A 26,310-nucleotide genomic window follows, 5' to 3' on the forward strand; every position below is an offset into this window, starting at 1 on the left:
CCTGGCCAAAACCTAACCCGGACGATGCTGGGCCAATTGTGCGCCACCCTATGGGACTCCCAATCACGGCCGGTTGTGATACAGCCTGGAATCAAATCAGGGTCTGTAGTGACGCCTCTAGCACTGAGATGCAGTCCGCCACTCGGGGTAGACATCCATAGGTAGAAAAGGTTCCCAAAAACAATGATAAAAATGCATCAGCCTTTAAACTGGCTTCAGGCTTCCATTAAATGATTGCATACTTTTCTGTATCTCAACACAAACTGAATTACAGTATTAACATTTCTTTACACGTCTCCTTAAAACACTTCTGATGTGAAGGTCAGCTTTCAGACACTTTAAACCAAAGCTTCGAGTCCACACATACTGAAGAGCCCACTTCTCAGACACAACAGCATGCAGTGGAGCCACTGAGTCAAGTTTCACTAAGCTACATAGTACTTACAAAATAGACATTTTAAAAAGAGATACATGGCTACATGAAACTTGACAAAATGGCTACAGTGTTTGTCCATGATCTGTACTATACAGATATCCATACCACAAACAATATTGAAAACATATTTTTTCTGGGCCATAAGATCAGCCGAGAACACAAAACCATCATTATTTGTGTTGCAGTCCCATTTTGTTTTTGTCTGCTGGTTATTGTGAAATCTGGTCACATCGCTGGAGCGTTATTGAACCCCAAGGGAGAGTAGAGTTTTGAAAAACAACCAATGATCAAGCACTTTAGCAGATCACATGGCTCCTATCCTAAGTAAGTGCTCTGCTGGGTCCAGGGCTCGACTTGCATTGACGAAGAAAACAGCATTTCCCAGAGTCCTTTGGGAGGGGTTCAGAGACTCCACCCCTTTGTTATATTCCACTTCCTCATATTGTTATTAGTGGTTCTCCCGGTTCTTCCCAGGCTTTGATGAGTTATGATGAAGAGAGAGAGAGAGAGACAGAAACCGATGTACTCCAAAGAAGACATTGTTCATAGTCATTTTAGAAAAACAGAAAGAAAGGAAGGAAAACAACAGTAGCGTGTCTTTACCCCTTGGCCAACAAGACCCTTTAATCCTGACACCCAACCCCCTAGTAGATTCATTAGGCTGCACATAGCCCCGCCCAGCACAGCCCCACACTATCCTCCCCAGCCCCCTCCCTCCCTCCCACACCTGGGTAGAGTCTCATCTCTGGCCATGCAGGACCGATATAACAGGGGTCTGCTGGGCGCTGCCGGGCTGGGACACAGGGGCCACATGGGGTCTGGTGCATGTGGTGGTGGTGGGTGGTGCTGGTAGTGGTGGTGGTGCATGTGGTGGCCTGTGGGCGAGGAGGGGGCAGCCAGACGGGCTGGTGGTTGGGGGTGATGAGGCCCAGAAGGATCCGAAGCCAGCTGTGGAGGAGGGGGGAGCAGGCCATGGACACCTGGGTGGGACCTCCGCCTCCGGAGCTCCCGAGCAGTCTGACGCCCTCAGCTTGGAGAACATGGTGATGGTGTCGGGAAGTTAGGCGGCGTGGCTGGGGTGTTCCTTGGAGTGCACATCTGGAAAACAGAAGACACGTGGGGTTTAAAATGAGTGACTTACATTGAGTTGAATGCTAACACTTCATTTTAACATTCTGTCCCAATGATTTGGTCCCCATGGGGTGCTCCCATTGCTGCTGCCTGCTGTGAACTCTATGTACCAATAGAAGGCATGATTGGTGAGTTCATAAAACAAAATAGCCTAGACTTGTTAGTTACTGTTGTGGGAGGCAGTTCACTTGTAGACTTGGGCATTGTGTGCAGTACAACTGCTGAACATTGTGACGACAAGGTTTCTAAACCCTGCAGCCACCTACATCCATTCACTGTAGTAAACATGGCAGCTTAACATGCTGTGCAGTTGCACAAATGTCAGATGTCCCCACTGAGGCCATGAATGACTTAATAATTTGTAAGACTGAGTGTGGTGCCTCAGGATAGAAACACCCCACCACCAACAGGGATCAGGTAGCAGACATTACAGGACGGAGGACTTCTTAGCAATGCAGCATGAGGTCAGGGCTGTTTTATTTCTAACACACAGCCACGGCCCCGCTGACATGAGGGTCACGCAAGCACCGAAATGTGGATCTAATAGTATGAAAAAGGTGTCTAAAGTTGAAAAGGTAAATTGATTAGGTCACCAAATCAGATTAGAGCCTGGGGCAGGCATGGTCATAGCTAGCTAAGACTAGACATTTTGAAAGTGGAGGGAGCAGAGTGTAGTGCAGCATACAGTATAGTATTGAGTATTGTGAGGCACAGTCTTAGTGTTGATGTGAGGTGACAGGTCTGTCAGAGTGAGCAGCAGCTGCTCCAGTTAGGAGATGGACAAGCATGGTTTCAGTCTGTCTGGGTCTGTGATGGTTGACCACACTGAAACTGCCCCTCCTGCAGGACCCAAGATGGTGGTCCATACAGGGGGTTTCCTGTTTTCTTGGGAGAGAGATGTGACTGAGTTTTCTTTAAGCTGTGAATTATTCATCTTGTTTGTTATGGAAATCAATAGTAAAGGAGATATTCAAATATTACTTATCTAGTCAAGTGATCAAATTTAGCTATAAAGCAATGAAGTCGACCCAGAAGCACTACAGCAGCTTAGACTGTCCAGATCCAGCTGTAAGGCTAATAAGGCTTGGTCCTAGTGAAGCAGTGAGTAGGTAGACAGAACAATAACAATAAGAACCATATGCTGGGCTGTGTTTAGCTACAGTGCTGTGCTGTGCTGGGAGGGTGGGGCTGGGGCCCTGTCTAGCAGGTTCGGCTGAAAGGAAGGGCAGGTCTGGACTGGACCCCATCTGCCGCCCACCGTTACACAAAACACATACACACATTCACAAGGGAGTTTGAACACTACGTACTTTCAAGTTACAACTGTTGCGATATCATCCTTAATGTTTACAATAGTGGTACAGCTAGTAATAGTATTAGTGGTAGTGGTGATAATAGTAGTGGTAGTGGTGATAATAGTAGTTGTGATAATAGTAGTGGTAGTGGTGATAATAGTAGTTGTGATAATAGTAGTGGTGATAATAGCGGTGGTAGTGGTGATAATAGTAGTGATGATAATAGCGGTGGTAGTGGAGATAATAGTAGTAGTGGTAGTTGTGGTAGCAGTGATAATAGTAGTGGTAGTGGTGGTAATAGTAGTAGTGGTAATAGTAGTAGTGGTAGTAATAATAGTAGTGGTGATGATGATAGTAGTAGTGCTAATAGTAGTAGCAGTAGTGATAATAGTAGTGGTAAGGATAATAGTAGTGGTGGTAATAATAATAGTGGTAGGGATAATAGTAGTGACAGTGATAATAGTAGTAGGGATAATAGTAGTGGTGTTAATAATTGTAGTAGTAGTAGTAGTGATAATAGTAGTGGTAAGGATAATAGTAGTGGTAAAGAAAATAGTAGTGGGGGTAATAATAGTAGTGATAGGGCTAATAGTAGTAGGCATAATAGTAGTGGTGATAATAGTAGTGACAGTGATAATAGTAGTAGTGGTAATAGTAGTAGGGGTAGGGATAATAGTAGTGGTGATAATAGTAGTGTAATGGTGATAATAGTAGTGGTGGTATTAATAGTAGTGGTTGTAATAATAGTAGTGGTAATAATAGTAGTAGTGGTAATGATAAAAGTAGTGTAATGGTGGTAATAATAGTAGTAGTGGTAGGGATAATAGTAGTAGTAGTAGTAGTAGTAGTGATAATAGTAGTGGTAAGGATAATAGTAGTGGTAAGGGTAATAGTAGTGGTAAGGATAATAGTAGTGGTGGTAATAATAATAGTGGTAGGGATAATAGTAGTAGGGATAATAGTAGTGGTGGTAATAATAGTTGTAGTAGTAGTGATAATAGTAGTAGTGATAATAGTAGTGGTAAGGATAATAGCAGTGGTGGTAATAATAGTAGTGGTAGGGATAATAGTAGTAGGAATAATAGTAGTGGTGATAATAGTAGTGACAGTGATAATAGTAGTAGTGGTGGTGATAATAGTAGTAGTGATAATAGTAGTAGGGGTAGGGATAATAGTAGTGTAATGGTGATAATAGTAGTGGTGGTATTAATTGTAGTGGTTGTAATAATAGTAGTGGTAATGATAGTAGTAGTGGTAGGGATAATAGTTGTGTAATGGTGATAATAGTAATGGTAATAATAGTAGTAGTGGTAGGGATTATAGTAGTAGTAATAAAAGTAGTGGTAGTAGTAGTAGGGATAATAGTAGTAGTAGTGATAATAGTAGTAGTAGTAGTGATAATAGTAGTGGTAGTGATAATAATGTGTAGGGTAGTGATAATAGTAGTGGTAGTGATAATAGTAGTAGTGGTAGTGATAATAGTAGTAGGATAATAGTAGTAGTAGTAGTAGTAGTGATAATAGTAGTGGTAGTGATAATAGTAGTGGTGGTAGTAGATAATAGTAGTAGTAGTAGGGATAATAGTAGTAGTGATAGTGATAATAGTAGTAGGGTAGTGATAGTAGTAGTGATAATAGTAGTGGTAGTGATAATAGTAGTAGGGGTAGTGATAATAGTAGTGATAATAGTAGTAGTGGGTAGGGATAATAGTAGTGATAGTGATAATAGTAGTGGTACTGATAATAGTAGTGGTGTGATAATAGTAGTGATAATAGTAGTGGTGGTAATAGTAGTAGTAGTAGTGGGATAATAGTAGTGGTAGTGATAATAGTAGTAGTAGTAGTAGGGATAATAGTAGTGTATGGTAATAGTGGTAGTGATAATAGTAGTGGTAGGGATAATAGTAGTAGTGGTAAAGTAGTAGTAGTAGTGATAATAGTAGTGGTAGTAGGATAATAGTAGTAGTGGTAGTGATAATAGTAGTGTAGTAGTGGTAATAATAGTGGTAGTAGTAGTAGTAGGGATAATAGTAGTAGTAGTGATAATAGTAGTGGTAGGATAATAGTAGTGGTGGTAATAGTAGTAGTGGTAGGGATAATAGTAGTGAGTGTAATAGTGGTAGTGATAATAGTAGTTGTAGTAGGGATAATAGTAGTGGTAGTGATAATAGTAGTTGTAGTAGTAGGATAATAGTAGTGGTGGTAATAGTAGGGATAATAGTAGTGGTAGGATAATAGTAGTAGTGGTAATAGTAGTTGTAGTGATAATATGTGATAATAGTAGTGGTAGTAGGGATAATAGTAGTGGTGGTAATAGTGGCAGTGATAATAGTAGTAGTGGTAGGGATAATAGTAGTGATAATAGTAGTGGTAGGGATAGTAGTAGTAGTGATAATAGTAGTAGGGTAGGGATAATAGTAGTGGTGGTAATAGTAGTGGGTAATAATAGTGATGGTAAGTGATAATAGTAGTGGTAGTGATAATAGTAGTAGTAATAGTAGTAGTGATAATAGTAGTGATGGTAGTAGTGGTAGTGATAATAGTAGTGATGGTAATAGTGTAGTAGTGATAATAGTAGTGTAGTAGGGATAATAGTAGTAGTAGTGATAATAGTAGTGATGGTAATAGTAGTAGTAGTAGTAGTAGGGATAATAGTAGTGGTAGTGATAATAATAGTAGTAGTAGTAGTAGGGATAATAGTAGTGATGGTAATAGTGGTAGTGATAATAGTAGTAGTAGTAGGGATAATAGTAGTAGTGATAATAGTAGTGTAGTGATAATAGTAGTAGTAGTAGGGATAATAGTAGTAGTAGGATAATAGTAGTGGTAATAGTGATAATAGTAGTTGTAGTGGGATAATAGTAGTGGTAGTGATAATAGTAGTGTAGTAGGGATAATAGTAGTGGTGGTAATAGTAGTAGGATAATAGTAGTGAGTGGTAATAGTGGTAGTAGTAATAGTAGTAGGGTAGTAGGGATAATAGTAGTGGTGGTAATAGTAGGGGGATAATAGTGGTAGTGATAATATAGTGGTAGTGATAATAGTAGTGGTAGTGATAATAGTAGTTGTAGTGGATAATAGTAGTGGTAGTAGTGATAGTGATAATAGTAGTTGTAGTATGGATAATAGTAGTGGTAGTGATAATAGTAGTGGTAGTAAGGATAATAGTAGTGGTGGATAATAGTAGTGGAGGATAATGTAGTGAATAGTAGTGGTAGTGATAATAGTAGTTGTAGTAGGATAATAGTAGTGGGGTAATAGTAGGGATAATAGTGGTGATGGTAGTAGTGGTAGTGATAATAGTAGTGGTGGTGATAATAGTAGTAGTAGGATAATAGTAGTGTATGGTAATAGTAGTGGTAGTGATAATAGTAGTAGTAGTAGGGATAATAGTAGTGGTAGTGATAATGGTAGTAGTAGTGGTAGTGATAATAGTAGTGGAGGTAATAATAATAGTAGTGGTAGTGATAATAGTAGTAGGGATAATAGTAGTGGTAGTAATAGTAGTGGTGGTGATAATAGTAGTGGTAGGGATAATAGTAGTGGTAGTGATAATAGTAGTAGTGATAATAGTAGTGTAGTGGATAATAGTAGTAGTGGGATAATAGTAGTAGTGGTAATAGTAGTAGTAGGATAATAGTGATTATAGTAGTGATAATAGTAGTGATAATGTAGTAGTCGGATAATAGTAGTGGTAGTGATAATAGTAGTAGTAGTAGGATAATAGTAGTGGTGGATAATAGTAGGGATAATAGTAGTGAGTAATAATATAGTGGTAGTGATAATAGTAGTGGTAGGGATAATAGTAGTAGTGATAATAGTAGTGATAATAGTGGTGATGGTAATAGTAGTAGTGATAATAGTAGTGGTAGTGATAATAGTAGTGGTAGTAGGGATAATTTAGTGATGGTAATAGTAGTGGTAATAGTAGTGATAATAGTAGTGGTAGTGATAATAGTAGCTGTAGTAGAGATAGTAGTAGTAGTGATAATAGTAGTGGTAGTGGTGATAGTGATAATAGTAGTATGGATAATAGTAGTGGTAGTGATAATAGTAGAAGTAGTAGTAGGGATAATAGTAGTGTAGTGGTAATAGTAGTGGTAGTGATAATAGTAGTGATGGATAATAGTAGTGGTAGTGATAATAGTAGTAGTAGGGATAATAGTAGTGGTAGTGATAATAGTAGTGGTAGTAGGGATAATAGTAGTGGTATTGATAATAGTAGTGGTAGTAAGGATAATAGTAGTGATTGATAGTAGTAGTAGTAGGGATAATATAGCAGGAGTGATAATAGTAGTAGTAGGGATAATAGTAGTAGTAGGGATAATAGTAGTGATTGTAGTAGTAGTGATAATAGTAGTGGTAGTGATAATAGTAGTAGTAGGGATAATAGTAGCAGGAGTGATAATAGTAGTAGTAGGGATAATAGTAGTAGTAGGGATAATAGTAGTAGTAGGGATAATAGTAGTGAGTAGTAGTAGTGATAATAGTAGTGGTAGTGATAATAGCAGTAAGTGATAATAGTAGCAGTGGGATAATAGTAGTAGTAGGGATAATAGTAGTAGGTGATAATAGTAGTAGTAGGGATAATAGTAGTAGTAGTGATAATAGTAGTGGTAAGGATAATAGTAGTAGTGGGATAATAGTAGTGGAGTGATAATAGTAGTAGTAGGGATAATAGTAGCAGGTAGTGATAATAGTAGTAGTAGGATAATAGTAGTAGTAGGGATAATAGTAGTAGTAGGGATAATAGTAGTAGTAGGGATAATAGTAGTGATAGTGATAATAGTAGTAGTGATAATAGTAGTGGTAGTGATAATAGTAGTAGTAGTGATAATAGTAGTAGTAGGGGATAATAGTAGTAGTAAGGGATAATAGTAGTGGTGGGATAATAGTAGCAGGAGTAATAATAGTAGTAGTAGCAGGATAATAGTAGTAGGGATAATAGTAGTGGTAATGGGATAATAGTAGTGATGTGTAGTAGTGGTGATAATAGTAGTGGTAGTGATAATAGTAGTAGTAGTGATAATAGTAGTAGTAGGGATAAAGTAGTGGTAGTGTAATAGTAGTAGTAGTGATAATAGTAGTAGTAGTAGTGGTAGGGATAATAGTAGTGGTATTGATAATAGTAGTGTAGTAGGATAATAGTAGTGATTGATAGTAGTAGTAGTAGGGATAATAGTAGCAGTAGTGATAATAGTAGTAGTAGGGATAATAGTAGTGAGTAGGGATAATAGTAGTGATTGTAGTAGTCGTGATAATAGTAGTGGTAGTGATAATAGTAGTAGTAGTGATAATAGTAGTAGTAGTATAATAGTAGCAGGAGTGATAATAGTAGTAGGAGGATAATAGTAGTAGTAGGGATAATAGTAGTGGTAGGATAATAGTAGTGATTGTAGTAATCGTGGATAATAGTAGTGGTAGTGATAATAGTAGTAGTAGTGATAATAGTAGTAGTAGGGATAATAGTAGTAGTAGTGATAATAGTAGTGGTGGTAGTAGTAGTAGTAGTAGTAGTGGGAGTAATAGTAGTGGTAGTGATAATAATAATAATAATAGTAGTAGTAGTAGTAGTAGTAGGGGTAATAGTAGTGGTAGTGATAATAGCAGTGGTAGTGATAATAGTAGTAGTAGTAGTAGGGATATTAGTAGTGGTAGTGATAATAGTAGTGGTAGTAGGATAATAGTAGTGATTGTAATAGTAGTAGTAGGGATAATAGTAGCAGGAGTGATAATAGTAGTAGTGGGATAATAGTAGTAGTAGGATAATAGTAGTGATTGTAGTAGTCGTGATAATAGTAGTGGTAGTGATAATAGTAGTGTAGTAGGGATAATAGTAGTGGTGGTAATAGTAGGGATAATAGTAGTGATGGTAGTGGTAGTGATAATAGTAGTGTAATAGGTGATAATAGTAGTAGGGATAATAGTAGGGATAATAGTGGTGGATGATAATAGTGGTAGTGATAATAGTAGTGGAAGTGATAATAGTAGTTGTAGTAGGGGATAATTGTAGTGATGGTAATAGTAGTGGTAAGTAGGGATAATAGTAGTGGTAGTGATAATAGTAGTAGTAGTAGAGATAATAGTAGTGAGGTAATAGTAGTGGTAGTGATAATAGTAGTGATGGTAATAGTAGTGGTAGTAGTGATAGTGATAATAGTAGTATGGATAATAGTAGTGGTAGTGATAATAGTAGTAGTAGTAGTAGGATAATAGTAGTGATGGTAATAGTAGTGGTAGTGATAATAGTAGTGATGGTAATAGTAGTGGTAGTGATAATAGTAGTAGTAGGGATAATAGTAGTAGTGATAATAGTAGTAGTAGTGGTAGTGGGATAATAGTAGTGGTATTGATAGTAGTAGTGGTAGTAAGGATAATAGTAGTGTAGTAATAGTAGTAGGGATAATAGTCAGGTAGTGATAATAGTAGTAGATAATAGTAGTAGTAGGGATAATAGTAGTAGTGTAGTGGTGATAATAGTAGTGGTAGTGATAATAGTAGTAGTAGTGATAATAGTAGTAGTAGTAGGGATAATAGTAGTGGTATTGATAATAGTAGTGGTAGTAGTGATAATAGTAGTGATTAATAATAGTAGTAGTAGTAGTGATAATAGTAGTGGTAGTGATAATAGTAGTAGTAGGGATAATAGTAGTAGTAGGATAATAGTAGTGGTAGGTGATAATAGTAGTGGTAGTGATAATAGTAGTAGTAGTGATAATAGTAGCAGTAGGATAATAGTAGCAGGATAATAATAGTAGTGAGTGATAATAGTAGTAGTAGGGATAATAGTAGTGGTAGTGATAATAGTAGTGATTAGTAATAGTAGGGATAATAGTAGTGCAGTGATAATAGTAGTAGTAGTGATAATAGTAGTGGTAGTGGATAAGTAGTAGTGTAGTAGTGATAATAGTAGTAGTAGTAGTAGGATAATAGTAGTGGTGATAATAGTAGTGGTAGTGATAATAGTAGTGGTGATAATAGTAGTAGTAGTGATAATAGTAGTAGTAGTAATAGTAGTGGCAGTGATAATAGTAGTAGTAGTGATAGTGGAATAGTAGTGGTAGTGATAATAGTAGTAGTAGTAAGGATAATAGTAGGATAATAGTAGTAGTGGTAGTGATAATAGTAGCAGGAGTGATAATAGTAGTAGTAGGATAATAGTAGTAGTAGGGATAATAGTAGTAGTAGTAGGGATAATAGTAGTAGTAGTGATAATAGTAGTGTTAGTGATAATAGTAGTGGTAGTGATAATAGTAGTAGTAGTAGTAGTAGTGATAATAGTAGTGGTAGTGATAATAGTAGTGGTAGTAATAGTGATAGTAGTAGTGGTAGTAGTAGTAGTGATAATAGTAGTAAGGGTAATAGTAATGGTAGTGATGATAGTAGTGGTAGTGATAGTAGTGATAATAGTAGTAGTAGTAAGGGTAATAGTAGTGTTGGTGATAATAGTAGTGGTAGTGATAATAGTAGTAGTAGTAGTGATAATAGTAGTGATAATAGTAGTGGTAGTGATAGTAGTAGTGATAGTAATAGTAGTAGTAGTAGTAGTAGTGATAATAGTAGTAAGGGTAATAGTAATGGTAGTGATGATAGTAGTGGTAGTGATAATAGTAGTAGAGGGTAATAGTATGGTAGTGATAATAGTAGTGGTAGTGATAATAGTAGTAGTAGTAGTAGTGATAATAGTAGTGGATTTGAGTGATAATAGTAGTAGTGATAATAGTAGTAGTAGTGGTGATAATAGTAGTGGCAGTGATAATAGTAGTGGTAGTGATAATAGTAGTGGTTGTAATAGTAGTAGTAGGGATAATAATAGTAGTTGGTGATAATAGTAGTGGTAGGGATAATAGTAGTAGTGATAGTAGTAGTGAGTAGTAGTAGTGATAATAGTAATGGTAGTGATGATAGTAGTGGTAGTGATAATAGTAGTAGTAGTAGTAGTGATAATAGTAGTGGTAGTGATAATAGTAATGGTAGTGATGATAGTAGTGGTAGTGAGTGTAGTGTAGTAGTAGTAGGGATAATAGCAGTGGTGATAATAGTAGTGGTAGTGATAATAGTAATGGTAGTGATAATAGTAGTGGTAGTGATAATAGTAGTAGTAGTAGTAGTGATAATAGTAGTGGTAGTGATAATAGTAATGGTAGTGATGATAGTAGTGGTAGTGATAATAGTAGTAGTAGTAGTAGTGATAATAGTAGTGGTAGTGATAATAGTAATGGTAGTGATGATAGTAGTGGTAGTGATAATAGTAGTGGTAGTGATGATAGTAGTGGTAGTGATAATAGTAGTAGTAGTAGTAGTGATAATAGTAGTGGTAGTGATAATAGTAGTAGTAGTATAGTAGTAGATAGTAGTAGTGGTAGTGATAATAGTAGTGGTAGTGATAATAGTAGTAGTAGGGATAATAGTAAGTGATAATAGTAGCAGGTAGTGATAATAGTAGTAGTGATAATAGTAGTGGTAGTGATAATAGTAGTAGTAGTAGTAGTGATAATAGTAGTGGTAGTGATAGTAGTAGTGATAGTAGTAGTGATAGTAGTAGTAGTAGTAGTAGTGATAATAGTAGTAAGGGTAATAGTAATGGTAGTGATGATAGTAGTGGTAGTGATAGTAGTGATAATAGTAGTAGTAGTGATAATAGTAGTGGTGGGATAATAGTAGTGGTAGTGATAATAGCAGTAGCAGGATGATAGCAGTGAGTAGCAGTAGTGATAATAGTAGTGGCAGTGTAATAGTAGTAGTAGTGGTAATAGTAGTAAGGGTAATAGTAATGGTAGTGATGATAGTAGTGGTAGTGATAGTAGTGATAATAGTAGTAGTAGTAAGGGTAATAGTAGTGTTGGTGATAATAGTAGTGGTAGTGATAATAGTAGTAGTAGTAGTAGTGATAATAGTAGTGGTAGTGATAATAGTAGTAGTAGTGATGATAGTAGTGGTAGTGATAATAGTAGTGGTAAGTGATAATAGTAGTAGTAGTGGTAGGATAATAGTAGTGGTAGTGATAATAGTAGTAGTAAGGGTAATAGTAGTGTTGGTGATAATAGTAGTGGTAGTGATAATAGTAGTAATAGTAGTAGTAGTGATAATAGTAGTGGTAGTGATAATAGTAATGGTAGTGATGATAGTAGTGGTAGTGATAATAGTAGTAGTAGTAGTAGTGATAATAGTAGTGGTAGTGATAATAGTAATAGTAGTGATGATAGTAGTGGTAGTGATAATAGTAGTGGTAAGTGATAATAGTAGTGATAGTAGGATAATAGCAGTGATGATAATAGTAGTGGTAATAGTGATAATAGTAGTGGTAGTGATAATAGTAGTAGTAGTGAGATAATAGTAGTGATAATAGTAGTGGTAGTGATGATAGTAGTGGTAGTGATAATAGTAGTAGTAGTAGTGATAGTGATAATAGTAGTGGATAATAGTAGTGGTAGTGATAATAGTAGTAGTAGTGATAGGATAATAGTAGTGAGTGATAATAGTAGTGGTAGTGATAATAGTAGTGTAGTGTGATAATAGTAGTGGTAGTGATAATAGTAGTAGTAGGGATAATAGTAGTGGTAGTAATAGTAGTAGTAGTAGTAGGGATAATAGTAGTGGTAGTGATAATAGTAGCAGTAGTGATAATAGTAGTGATTGTAATAGTAGCAGTAGTGATAATAGTAGTAGTAGGATAATAGTAGTGGTAGTGATAATAGTAGTGAGTAGTAGTAGTGATAATAGTAGTGGTAGTGATAATAGTAGTAGTAGTGATAATAGTAGTAGTAGTAGTGGTAGGGATAATAGTAGTGGTAGTGATAATAGTAGTGGTAGTGATAATAGTAGTGGTAGTGATAATAGTAGTAGTAGGGGTAATAGTAGTGTTGGTGATAATAGTAGTGGTAGTGATAATAGTAGTAGTAGGATAATAGTAGTGGTAGTAGTAGTAGTGATAATAGTAGTGGTAGTGATAATAGTAGTAGTAGTGATAATAGTAGTAGTAGGATAATAGTAGTGGTAGTGATAATAGTAGTGGTAGTGATAATAGTAGTAGTAGTGATAATAGTAGTAGTAGGGATGATAGTAGTGGTAGTGATAATAGTAGTGAGTGATAATAGTAAGCAGTGATAATAGTAGTGGTAGTGATAATAGTAGTAGGTAGTGATAATAGTAGTGGTAGTGATAATAGTAGCAGTAGTGATGATAGTAGTGATTGTAGTGATAATAGTAGTGGCAGTGATAATAGTAGTAGCAGTGATAATAGCAGTAGTAGTAGTGATAATAGTAAAGTACAGTGATAATAGTAGTAGTAGTAGGTGATAATAGCAGTAGTGATAATAGTAAGGTAGTGATAATAGTAGTGATAGTGATAACAGTAGTAGTAGGACAATAGCAGTGGAGTGATAATAGTAGTAGTATAGGATAATAGTAGTGGTAGTGATAATAGTAGTAGTAGACAATAGCAGTGATTAATAGTAGTAGTGATAATAGTAGTGGTAGTGATAATAGTAATGGTAGTGATAATAGTAGTGGTAGTGATAATAGTAGTAGTAGTAAGGGTAATAGTAGTGTTGGTGATAATAGTAGTAGTAGTAAGGGTAATAGTAGTGTTGGTGATAATAGTAGTGGTAGTGATAATAGTAGTAGTAGTGATAATAGTAGTGGTAGTGATAATAGTAGTAGTAGTAGGGGTAATAGTAGTGGTGGTGCTAATAGTAGTGGTAGTGATAATAGTAGTAGTAGTAGGGGTAATAGTAGTGTTGGTGATAATAGTAGTGGTAGTGATAATAGTAGTAGTAGGATAATAGTAGCGTTGGTGATAATAGTAGTAGTAGTGATAATAGTAGTGGTAGTGATAATAGTAGTAGTAGTAGGGGTAATAGTAGTGTTGGTGATAATAGTAGTGGTAGTGATAATAGTAGTAGTAGTAGGGGTAATAGTAGTGTTGGTGATAATAGTAGTGGTAGTGATAATAGTAGTAGTAGTAGGGGTAATAGTAGTGTTGGTGATAATAGTAGTGGTAGTGATAATAGTAGTGGTAGTGATAATAGTAGTGGTAGTGATAATAGTAGTAGTAGGGGTAATAGTAGTGGTGGTGATAATAGTAGTAGTAGTAAGGATAATAGTAGTGTTGGTGATAATAGTAGTGGTAGTGATAATAGTAGTGTGGTGATAATAGTAGTAGTAGTGATAATAGTAGTAGTAGTGATAATAGTAGTGTAGTGATAATAGTAGTGGTGGAAATAGTAGTAGTAGTGATAATAGTGTGGTGATAATAGTAGTGGTAGTGATAATAGTAGTGGTGTAATAGTAGCAGCAGGGATAATAGTAGTGGTGATAATAGTAGTAGTAGTGATAATAGCAGTGGTAGTGATAATAGTAGTAGTAGTAGTAGTGGTAATAGTAGTGGTAGTGATAATAGTAGTGGTGGTAATAATAGTAGTAGTAGTGATAATAGTAGTGGTAGTGATAATAGTAGTGGTAGTGATAATAGTAGTAGTGGTAATAGTAGTAGTGGTGATAATAGTAGTGGTAGTGATAATAGTAGTGGTAGTGATAATAGTAGTAGTAGTAAGGGTAATAGTAGTGGTGGTGATAATAGTAGTGGTGATAATAGTAATGGTAGTGATAATAGTAGTGGTAGTGATAATAGTAGTAGTAGTAAGGGTAATAGTAGTGGTGGTGATAATAGTAGTAGTGGTAATAGTAGTGGTGGTAATAGTTGTGATAACAGTTTAATTAGTTTACAGGAAGGTCCTAGTAAAGGAGTAAATCATTATATTTGGCCAGGCTATGGGCTCAAACCAGAACCTCTCCTACAGTATTTATGGTCTTGTTTTGTCATCAGAAGGTGCAGGGTAGAGCTTGTGCAGTCCCACAGCAACACAAACAGTTACATTCATCATGGGCTCACACACCAGAGGGGAAACAGGTGAGATGACAAATGCCATGTGGTACTACTACCACCACCACCATGTGACTACCGCCACAACCACTACTACCACCACCACCACCACCACCACAATAAGAAAGCCACCACTATGACTACGAAACCACCACTACGACTACGAAAACCACCACTACGACTACCACCACCATGACAACCACCACCACTAGTACTACCACCACCACAGTGCATTAACCACTTTCCATGAATTACATTATGTACAGAGTAATGAAAAGCTTCAAATCAGATTGAGTACATATTAAATTGATAAAGGAATGTAATTCTCTCTAGGACTTACTTATTATGACTTGTTTTCTCAGGTCAAGTACTAGGTCTAATTAAATAAATAAAAACCCAGCCCCATGTTTACAACAAGCAATGCAACCCTGGATGTCAAGTGGTTGTGGAAATGTGACCCTTCTCTTTTAGGTTTAAGGTTATAAGAGTCCTTTACATGTACACTTATTTGTTCTCCCTGTATAGTCAATAGTGTTTGATTGAGGGCAGTGTGTGTATATTATTGTTGCTACACGGAGCTCTTTCTTCCCCACACCCACTGTTTCCCCTGTGGTTCCCCCAGGCCCTAAGGAGAGTGCAGGGCAGCCTAAAGAGAGGGGGAAGGACTAACACCCGCAATACATGGAGATGACTTGCAGCTGCTGATGATTGCCTCTCCACTCTCTCTATCCTTTAACAGCCCTTCCTCCTCCTCTGTAGCAGATAGCTCTCTTACATCACTCCTCCTCCCAGCATGCACATGCCCGCCTCACACACAAACACACTTGCAGACATGTCGCAAACACACAAACACCTCCATATGAGCTGCACCGAAAATAATAACAAACCCTGGCCCCCGCCACTCACACACTTCCTCTTGCTCAAGCTCGAACATGCTCCTCCCACCCAAGAGGAAGGGAAAAAGAGAGAAAACCAAAACAGTGTTGTAGCAGCAGAGCAGCAACAGACAGATGATAAGGGATGGCTGGGTTCAGTGTACACGTCAACACTGCATGCTCACAGCACAGCCTCCATGTGGTAAACATTACATTTCCAGCTCGCCGCTCCAGGGCTTTACTGGTCAGTTGAAGCAGAAATGGTTTCATGCACGGACCACATGATCACTATAGCCGTTAGGGAATAGCATTGCGTAAATTGGCTTGAGCCAGGACAGGGGCCAGCCTTGTGCCATTGCTATAATTTCGACCCAGTTAAATTGCCTATTGGGTTTCATGATACATGTTGAAACATAAGGAAATTCATATGTTGCACTAAAAAGCATGGTGCCGGTCCATGTGGCAGTAGATCTTAAGTAAGTTTACCCTAAAAGGCAGTGTTGAAAACCAATAAGCACCGTGGAGTAGTACAGCAGGATGTAGACTTTACTACTCAGGAGCAATAACTCCAGTGATGTCACTCTGCCAGACACAGCTGTACTACTATGCCCATGGCTCTAGTCCTGTCCTGTTGGTGAATCTGTCCCTCTGTCTGTCTGACTGAAGAGGAGGAGCAGACTGGCCTGGTCACTGACGCTGCAGCCATGCCGTAAATTAGCTCCCTGAACACACTGACAGAATGTAAACATGCCTTAAGCCTTTTTTTTTTTTAAGGGGAACAAAATGCACTTACCATCTGGTGGTGGTGACTAGGGATGTTGGCCTCCTGGAAAAGGAGCTTAAGGCTGTCTGTGGAGGGAGAGAGAGAGACAGAATGAGGGGAAGAGAGGAAATTATCTGTGAGAACATTGTGAGCACTTGAACTGCCATTTGGGGTAGGATGGGCATTTGACCTTTGACTGTTCAAGTACTCGCATTATTTTTTTCTGAATATTTGTGGAAAAAATACTTTTAGAACACAAGTCCCACACTGGAAAAAACGTGTGCAGTTAGCTATGCCAACAGTGCGCAACAAAGCGTAATTTATCAGAAGATAAGATAACAAATCCTAATTGCTAAATTGCCTCATATATACACTGAGTGCACAAAAACATTAAGAATACTTTTCTAATATTGAGTTGCGAATGACCCCCCAACCCCCACCCCTTTGCCCTCAGAACAGCCTCAATTCATCGGGGCATGGACTACAAGGTGCGGAAAGTGTTCCACAGGGAAGATGGCCCATGTCTCCAATGCTTCCCACAGTTGTGTCCAGTTGGCTGGATGTCCTTTGGGTGGTAGACTATTCTTGATACACAGAAAACTGTTGAACATGTAAAAACCCACCAGCGTTGCAGTTCTTGACACAAACCATCTCAATTTTCTCCGGGCTTAAAAAAAGCTTATTTAACATGCCTCCTCCCCTTCATCTACACTGATTGAAGTGGATTTAACAGGTGATATCAATTAGGGATCATAGCATTCATCTGGTCAGAGCAGGTGTTCATAATGTTTTGTACACTCAGTAAATATTCAATCAATTAAAAAACAAGTGCTATTTAAGATACATTTACTGAACCTGTAATATCAACTGGTTGTATTATATATTGGAAATCAATCTTCAAAAGATAGTAACCTCCAGTGTGGCACTTTCTTGTAGAAGCCTATAAGCTGTGCAATGGCATAGCCTTGTTTTGTTAAATTAGCAGACAAGACTTTTATTTCCCGAGCCCTTATCAGTCAAGACACATCTATTTTATAGTAGCAGTTAAGAGTGTTGGGCCAGTAACCGAAAGGTGGCTGGTTTGAATCCCGAGCCGACTTGGTGAAAAAATCTGTTGATGTGCCCATGAGCAAGACACTTAAGCCTAATTGCTCTGGATAAGAGCATCTGCTAAATGACTAAAATTTTAAAATAACAGAATAAAATAGAACCGAATAGTGCAAAGTGATGCACATCTGATCATTTGAAAGAGTTACAAACCAAAATATGTATTTTTTTTTGGATATAGACAGTTGTCTAGTTTATTCTGCCTGTTCTCTGTAATTTTGAAATGACATCTGTTTGGTGACTGCAAGGCTTAATGATGCTGGTGAAAATAGGCTTAATGATTCTTCTGAAACTACGCTCTGTCTTTAGCATATTTAGCATAATCTGAAAGAATGTTTATGGGGTTTACGGGGGTATATTTAGCCAAGGCTAACCAATCCTAAAATGGCACTAGCAGTTCACAAAGTGGGGGTCACTAGTTACCACAGCCACAAGGTCAGGCTCCCGAGTGGGCAGCGGTTTAATTAAGGCACTGCATCTCAGTGCTAGAGGTGTCACTACAGACCTGGTTTGATTCCAGGCTGTATCACAACCGGCTGTGATTGGGAGTCCCATAGGGCAGCGCACAATTGGCACAACGTCGTCCGGGTAAGGCCATCATTGTAAATAAGAATTTGTTCTTAACTGACTTGCCTAGTTAAATAAAAATAAACTATGCCTGTTTCTTACAACGTCTCTTCTTAAAATCAGATTTTAAACCTAACCTTATGCCTAACCTTAAGACCAAAAAGCTATTTTTTTGTTTTCATGAATTGTTCAGTACAGTCAATTTTGACTTTGTGGTAACTAGTGACAACCGCAATGTAGCATATTAAAGCGGAAAATGACGCGATTATTACAAAATTGCAACGCACAACACATATTTCCCTACTTCAGTCAACCAGTCCATTTTGAATTTGTGATAAAACTGATGTCATTTGGCAAGGAATGTAGCTTGTGTATCCCATCAGTTAGACATGTATTTCTGTAGGCCTAACGGGAGCTTGTGTGTGCACTCATCACGCGTGTCTAGAGGGAGCGGGTCAGAACACAACTGAGTGAGTGAGACAAGGAGGGTAAAGGGAATTTAGGGAGCAGAACTTTGTAATGCTTGGCTCGGTTTCTTTTTTGTTGTGTTACGCAAATGCACATGCACAAATCTAACATTATAGAGTCCCCCCCAAAATATTGGACCAAATAGTTCTACAGTATAAAAAAATTATAATCTCTGGTTAAATATTGAGTTTTGACGTCCGTTCCAGTACTCATGCCCATCTTTAGTTTGCGGACCACAAAACAGTAGTGACACATTTCACCTTCCAATCCGCTCACTGTGGAGAGTCTGACCCCATCCCCCTCTGCTAACATCGGCCTATGGGTCAGTTGGTACAAGTAGATCACATGACTCTGGGGTTAAAACTATTATCCTCCACTGTCTAAAACAGGGTTTGTAAACCACGCGGAGAGAGGCAGTGGCAGACAGGCTAATGGCTCAGTGAGAATGTACACACTACACAGGCTTGTTTAAAATGATAATTAGCATGGAAAAGAAAATCGCTAGTAGTCTAGTACTGTTCCTTTACCTAAAACTAGTGTTTACAACTCAGTGACATGTAAACAGTTTAGGCTATATAAACTACCGTGAATAGGGTATGTGCTTTATTCTCAGGGACAATTCATAGGCCACAACAAAACCTAGTTTGTGACAGCCTTCCTCTGACGGGCTATGAGGAAACACAATGTAAACAAGTAGTCCTACTTTCAGTTGCTGCCCTTGAACACAAACAAGGAAGTCCATAGGCTACTTCTATTGTTTCACTCTGTTGTGAACACAAAAGCCAGGCTAGTAAGGACACCATGGTCCGGAAACAAAAATACACTGATACCAAAACATATCCTTAGTAGTTTATCAGATTTTATTGCAAGATACCGGTTTTATGGTTCACGTAGTCTGACTGGCCCATGATTCATGTTCTTTTTAAGAGGTGGAAAATTGACAAATGCTGTGTCATTCCTTCGTATACAAATCGCCTCATATGAATGTGTCTTAGTAACTGGATTAAAATAATTGCATGCAGCCTACTACTAAAATGACAGCATGTCTAGCTAAATCTTAGTCCTTAGTGCCTTGCCTGGCCTCCATTTCCTTTCACTAGAATCTCTCTTTATGAACACTTCAATGAATGTGTGGTTTCCCCTCACGGCTGAAGCCAGCCCCTCCCCCACAAACCATGCTCTGTGGTTGTTTGACAACAGCAGCAGCAGTGCAGGAATGTATGCTGCTCAACGTGACACACATATCAACATGAATGTGCTGCACTGCCATTGTCTACCAGGCTGCTGGGATCACACTGTTCTTTGTCTATTTATGTTAAGTGTGTTTCTGTGTACATCCAAGACCATCAACAACGGTTCCGTTTCACACACAAATAATGTAGGTTACAAACACACAGTGCAACACCATATCTAAAAGCGTCGGCATAAAGGTTTCAGTACTACTCATGGGCTTTAAGTGAGAGCATCCATTACCTGACGGAGCAGAGAACCTAGCAATGGAGCAGAGAACCTAGCAATGGAGCAGAGAGGAGTCATGACAGTGTTGCTTATGTAACATGACTGACAGAACACTGCAATGAAGCCTAGCACTAGGCCTATATAAAAGCAGAAGAATTTAACAGGTGTCTAAATGAGGGCACAGCAAACAATAACAAAAAAACATATTTTAAAAAACAGCCTGAAATAGGATAAATATAGGTGAACACAAAAATAATACTTAGGGTGATACGGAAGAGTGCAGAAGAAAAAAGTACATGAATAATGGTGTAGTAGCAGGGATAATGAGGCTGAGTGGGGGCTGTGCCCTGAGGGAGTGAGAGTACCGAACATGCCCATGGACACAGCCTGCCCTGGAGCCAGGAGCCATGAGTAGACATGACGACACAGCCTGCTCTGCAGCCAGGAGCCATGAGCAGACACGACGACACAGCCTGCTCTGTAGCCAGGAGCCATGAGCAGACACGACGACACAGCCTGCTCTGTAGCCAGGAGCCATGAGCAGACACGACGACACAGCCTGCTCTGTAGCCAGGAGCCATGAGCAGACACGACGACACAGCCTGCTCTGTAGCCAGGAGCCATGAGCAGACACGACGACACAGCCTGCTCTGTAGCCAGGAGCCATGAGTAGACATGATGACACAGCCTGCTCTGCAGCCAGGAGCCATGAGCAGACACGACGACACAGCCTGCTCTGTAGCCAGGAGCCATGAGTAGACATGACGACACAGCCTGCTCTGCAGCCAGGAGCCATGAGCAGACACGACGACACAGCCTGCTCTACAGCCAGGAGCAGACACAGCCTGCTCTGCAGCCAGGAGCCATGAGTAGACACGACGACACAGCCTGCTCTGCAGCCAGGAGCCATGAGTAGAGCCACGACGACACAGCCTGCTCTGCAGCCAGGAGCCATGAGTAGACACGACGACACAGCCTGCTCTGCAGCCAGGAGCCATGAGTAGACACGACGACACAGCCTGCTCTGCAGCCAGGAGCCATGAGTAGACATGATGACACAGCCTGCTCTGCAGCCAGGAGCCATGAGCAGACACGACGACACAGCCTGCTCTGTAGCCAGGAGCAGCCCAATGAGAGGGACATTATACTGACATCATAGAAAGATGACTAGCCACAAAGACAATCAATTAACCAATAAAGGCTAATATTTTGAGATTGTATTATACATAAATATGTTATATAGAGAGACTCTACATATACACTATATACAATATGTATACACAATATATACACAGAGAGCACTAAACATTAGGAACATCTTCCTAATACTGAGTTGCACCCCCTTTTCCCTCAGAATAGCCTCAATTCATTGGGGCGTGGACTCTACAAGGTGTCGAAAGCATTCCACAGGGATGCTGGTCCATGTTGACTCCAATGCTTCCTACAGTTGTGTCAAGTTAGCTGGAAGTCCTTTGGATGGTGGACCATTCTTGATACACACGGAAAACTGTTGAGGATGAAAAACCCAGCAGCATTGCAGTTTGTGACACACTCAAACCGGTGCGCCTGGCACCTACTACCATACCCCATTCAAAGGCACTTAAATATTTTGTCTGGCCCATTCACCCTCTGAATGGCACACTTGCACAATGTCTCAATTGTCTCAAGGCTTAAAAATCATTCTTTAACCTGTATCCTCCACTCCATCTACACTGATTGGAGTGGATTTAACAAGTAACATTAATAAGGGATCATAGCTTTTACCTGGTCAGTCTATGTCATGGAAAGAGCAGGTGTTCCTAATGTTTTGACCCTCCACTCCTTAGCCAACAGCATCTGGGAGAGCTCAGCCCAGCCATCGGCAACTAGCCCTTTGACCTTGAGCCGGACAGGTTGCACAGAGGAGGCTAAGTTGTCTCTGCAATGCATCTGCTCCAATCAAGCTACAGGCTGACTCTGCTCTCAGACGCTTGGGAGGAGCTGAGCAGCCTCCTCAGCCCCTTCAAACCACCTGGCCCTGACACTTCTGCCTGTGCGTAAGCACTAACAAAAGCTTGGCCATTAGACAGAGCGGAGGTGTGTTTGGGAAACCATCTGGAAGCAGAGGCCTGAAGCCTCAGATCTTCTCAGCATCTCTCTGTTGTCCATACTTAGGGCCCTGTTGAATATTTCAAACCAGTGGCCTTGCATACTTTTCATTATACATTACTCTAGGGTGTGCTTCAACATGAACCTGGATTTTTCTTTCATATCATGTAGTGAATTATGTATTCACTAAAAAGGTATGTTACTATTACGCTCATTCAAATTACAATTCCACCTTGCTGCTCTGGCTGAAACCATGATTGAAAAGGGTCACGCTGTGTGTCAGCTTAGAAGAAACGCCTGTTCATACAGTGTGCATCTCTGAGCCAGGACTATGAGTACTGGATATGAACAACTGGAAGGATAAGGCACCGTAATCTGCCTAAAGATAGATATCCCCTATGAATACTCCTGGACAAGAGTACGGTCAATCCAGGAGGTCCGCTGTGTCAACTTTCCCTAACCTTGTTCAACAAGCAATCATAAACACAATGTCTTTAAATGTGTGTTGTGAGTGTGTTTATTGGTGCACTAATCTTACGCAGCCAAATATGGAAAGTAATAACTAGTAGCAGCTTGTTCCAAAATTGGAAGTGTGTATTGACTGGCCATAAATCATACCAGTTGGGAATGAGGTATGAATTGCTGTGTGTGCTAGCTGTGTAACATACATGCTATTACACTAAATAGCCTACACATTTTCAGAGCAGCGGCAATATTACAAAAACAAAGGCAACGTTTGAGACACCTTTTACTTACTACAACAATGGGGTCTTGACAGGAAGAGCCTCTGCGTGTTTGGTGGTGTCAGGTCAAGAATGTAAACAAAGTTAACCTTATGGATTCAAAAACCTCAACCTGGTATTTTCTTTCTGGACACACCTATTCAGACGCTCGCTGGATGGCCAGTTAGTTAGTTATCAAAAGCCGGTTGCACTATTACTGTATCTAGCTAAATTAGACGTTAGAGATTGATTATGTTCATATGGCATTGAAAGAAATCAGATCACACTACTATCAACTGCAACCATGGCTAGTTAGATAATGTATATTGAATATGAATATTGAAAATGAAAACCTAAACATAAAATAACCAACGTAACCAATATAGATATCAAAACAATAACGTTAGCAGCATCAATTTCCCATCTAGTTAACTGGTGTGAACAGCCAATTCGATTGGCAAACACCGCATTTCCTAATGTTAGACCAGGTCTTCCGGATTATCCGTCGTATGACTGGGTTTATTTACATGGTTGTAAAATAAAAAAAAATCGCCATTCTCTAATTTCGGAGAGCTTCTCATTATTTGCCTTTGTTAGCTAGCTAAAGTGGCTAGTTAGCTGCATCGCTATGAAACCAACATATAAACACACACATCGCATACCTCGAATTGCCAGTGAGCCGCTTGAAGAAGCTGCTTCGCTTGATCAGCAGCACAACCAGCAGTCAAAACAAACTGGTTGATCATCACTTGATGCCTGAGTTCGTCCATATTCACCGACATAACCGCTCTTCACCCCACCTCAGTTATTTTATCGTTGAAACCTAGGAAAACAAAGCCCCCTTTTTTTCTTCAAAATTTCGAATTCAATCGCTCAAACCTGACCCTCCTTACCACGCTCTACCCTCGCCTTCCAGTAACAACAAATATGTCCATGTCATCACCAACAACAAAGCCAAGCACAACAGCTGATTGGATAAACAAGTCAGCAAGATTGTACGGGCTGGTACACCATTGGCTATCACACGAGCCAGTAAGCCGTTGGAGTAAGGTAATTGCAGGGTACATATATTCATGGATTGGATACCAGAGGATGAGTAAATCACACCTATTGGCTTATTTCTATAAGAAGGTATATGAGGGTCGTTCAATAATTGGTCAATTTAGAGATAACGTATTGAAAAGATCCAGGATTGGTATTTCTATTGTAAATATTTACAGCAACGTTATGATGGTTGTCTTTGTGCCACACCAAACAGTCAGAGACATATTGTACTGGTTACAATATAGGCACGTTTCAAATGCTGTACATTTGATCATAATAACAGTAGTCGATAATATAACAGTTTATGGACGCTGAGCAAAGCCTACTGTTCATACTTTTTTCCCCCAAACAGAAAATACATCGTCAATAATAAATGTGCTGTGCTTTCGGCGAGTCTCTGAATAGCTGATACTATGTTGTGAGACAGCATATACAGAAGAAAAGTGTATTCATTTCTGTCTGCATTGGTGCCCAAACACGTTCCGTGTGTTATTCTCTGTGATTATCTCTGAGTACTATCCACTAGGCAGTGGGACGTCAAACTCCCTCCCTGCAAGACTGAATAATTCAGCTGAGGTGTAGGTATACAGTATATTAAAGGTGAAAGCGTGACAGAGAAGACTATCTATTATGTATTGTAGGTGGGTGTTACCTGGATAATGTGAATTTGATGGTGTCTATTAATAATGGATTGGAGACTACACACACAACTCTTCAAACAGTCAATTATGACAATATGTTAATTTATAGGGGTCCCCAAAAGGTTCCCAGAGGATCTCAAATCCCACCTTTCCTCTATTCTTTCTGACTTTTCTTCTGCATAGCAAATTACAAATTACATGCATTTTGGCCCATTTATTTTGAAACTGATGAGTAAATTCACTTTACTAATTATTGAGATGTTTTCATTCCAAATAATAGCATTTGGAATAAGGCTTTGAAACATGTTCTTTCCGATGGAAAGATAGCTCTGGGAATAGTGACCTCATCTTCCAGAATGGTCTAATGAACTATTCAAGGAAATAATTTATGAGATTTTTGTTGGTCAGTTATGAGCATCTGTTGGGTGTTTATCGTGATGACTTTCAACAAATATTTCCCAAGCTTTAAACATCCCAAGGAGCACTGTGCAAGAAATAATATTGAAATGGAAGGAGTATCAGACCACTGCAAATCTACCAAGACCTGGCTGTCCCTCTAAACTTTCAGCTCATACAAGGAGAAGACTGATCAGAGATGCAGCCAAGAGGCCCATGATCACTCTGGATGAACTGCAGAGATCTACAGCTGAGGTGGGAGACTCTGTCCATAGGACAACAATCAGTCGTATATTGCACAAATCTGGTCTTTATGGAAGAGTGGCAAGAAGAAAGCCATTTCTTAAAGATATCCATAAAAAGTGTCATTTAAAGTTTGCCACAAGCCACCTGGGAGACACACCAAACATGTGGAAGAAGGTGCTCTGGTCAGATGAAACCAAAATTGAACTTTCTGGCAACAATGCAAAACGTTATGTTTGGCGTAAAAGCAACACAGCTCATCACCCTGAACACACCATCCCCACTGTCAAACATGGTGGTGGCAGCATCATGGTTTGGGCCTGCTTTTCTTGAGCAGGGACAGGGAAGATGGTTAAAATTGATGGGAAGATGGATGAATGTCAGTCTCTCGATGTGCAAAACTGATAGAGACATAGCCCAAGCGACTTACAGCTGTAATCGCAGCAAAAGGTGGCGCTACAAAGTATTAACTTAAGGGGGCTGAATAATTTTGCATGCCCAATTTTTTAGTTTTTGATTTGTTAAAAAAGTTTGAAATATCCAATAAATGTCGTTCCACTTCATGATTGTGTCCCACTTGTTGTTGATTCTTCACAACAAATACAGTTTTATATCTTTATGTTTGAAGCCTGAAATGTGGCAAAAGGTCGCAAAGTTCAAGGGGGCCGAATACTTTCGCGAGGCACTGTATATTCTGTATAACTGTATTACTCACACTGCAGGGAGACAGAACCTAAATTGTTATTGTCTCATGCAGATCACCATCTGCTTTCAGATACCAGGACCCTAGGCTCTCCCAAAACACAGAGTAAAGGGGGTGGAGCCATACTTTCATTGGTCAATGATTAACATGATCTTGACAGAGTGGACTTTGTTTTCAGAGATACTCAGGATGTCTTGCTTTTTTTCTTGCCCACGTGTTGACCTCCATCTTGTTTCCCCCCCACCAACCTGAGTCTGTGACTCACGAGTAAGTCACCATCTTCCTTTTTGGTCGCTGTCAGACCTATGAATGCTGGTTCAGTGTGTAAGTAGCCCACAGCCAGGGTTTCCTGGAAAAGGCCCTTCACTATAGCTTTGGGGCCCACTGGAAACACTGAATAAACTCTGTGTATAACAGGCAGGGGTTTTGATGAATATATATACAGTACCAGTCAAAAGTTTGGCCACACCTACTCATTCAAGGGTTTTTC

General features: G+C 39.1%; 1 pseudogene; it reads right to left on the bottom strand.

Annotated features, from left to right (window-relative positions):
* Nucleotides 1–1,148: 1,148 nt before the first annotated feature.
* On the bottom strand, nucleotides 1,149–23,751 carry LOC121847254 (annotated as a pseudogene).
* Nucleotides 23,752–26,310: the final 2,559 nt, after the last annotated feature.

The sequence above is a fragment of the Oncorhynchus tshawytscha genome, linkage group LG09, assembly GCF_018296145.1.
Source record: "Oncorhynchus tshawytscha isolate Ot180627B linkage group LG09, Otsh_v2.0, whole genome shotgun sequence".
NCBI classification, from domain to species: domain Eukaryota; kingdom Metazoa; phylum Chordata; class Actinopteri; order Salmoniformes; family Salmonidae; genus Oncorhynchus; species Oncorhynchus tshawytscha.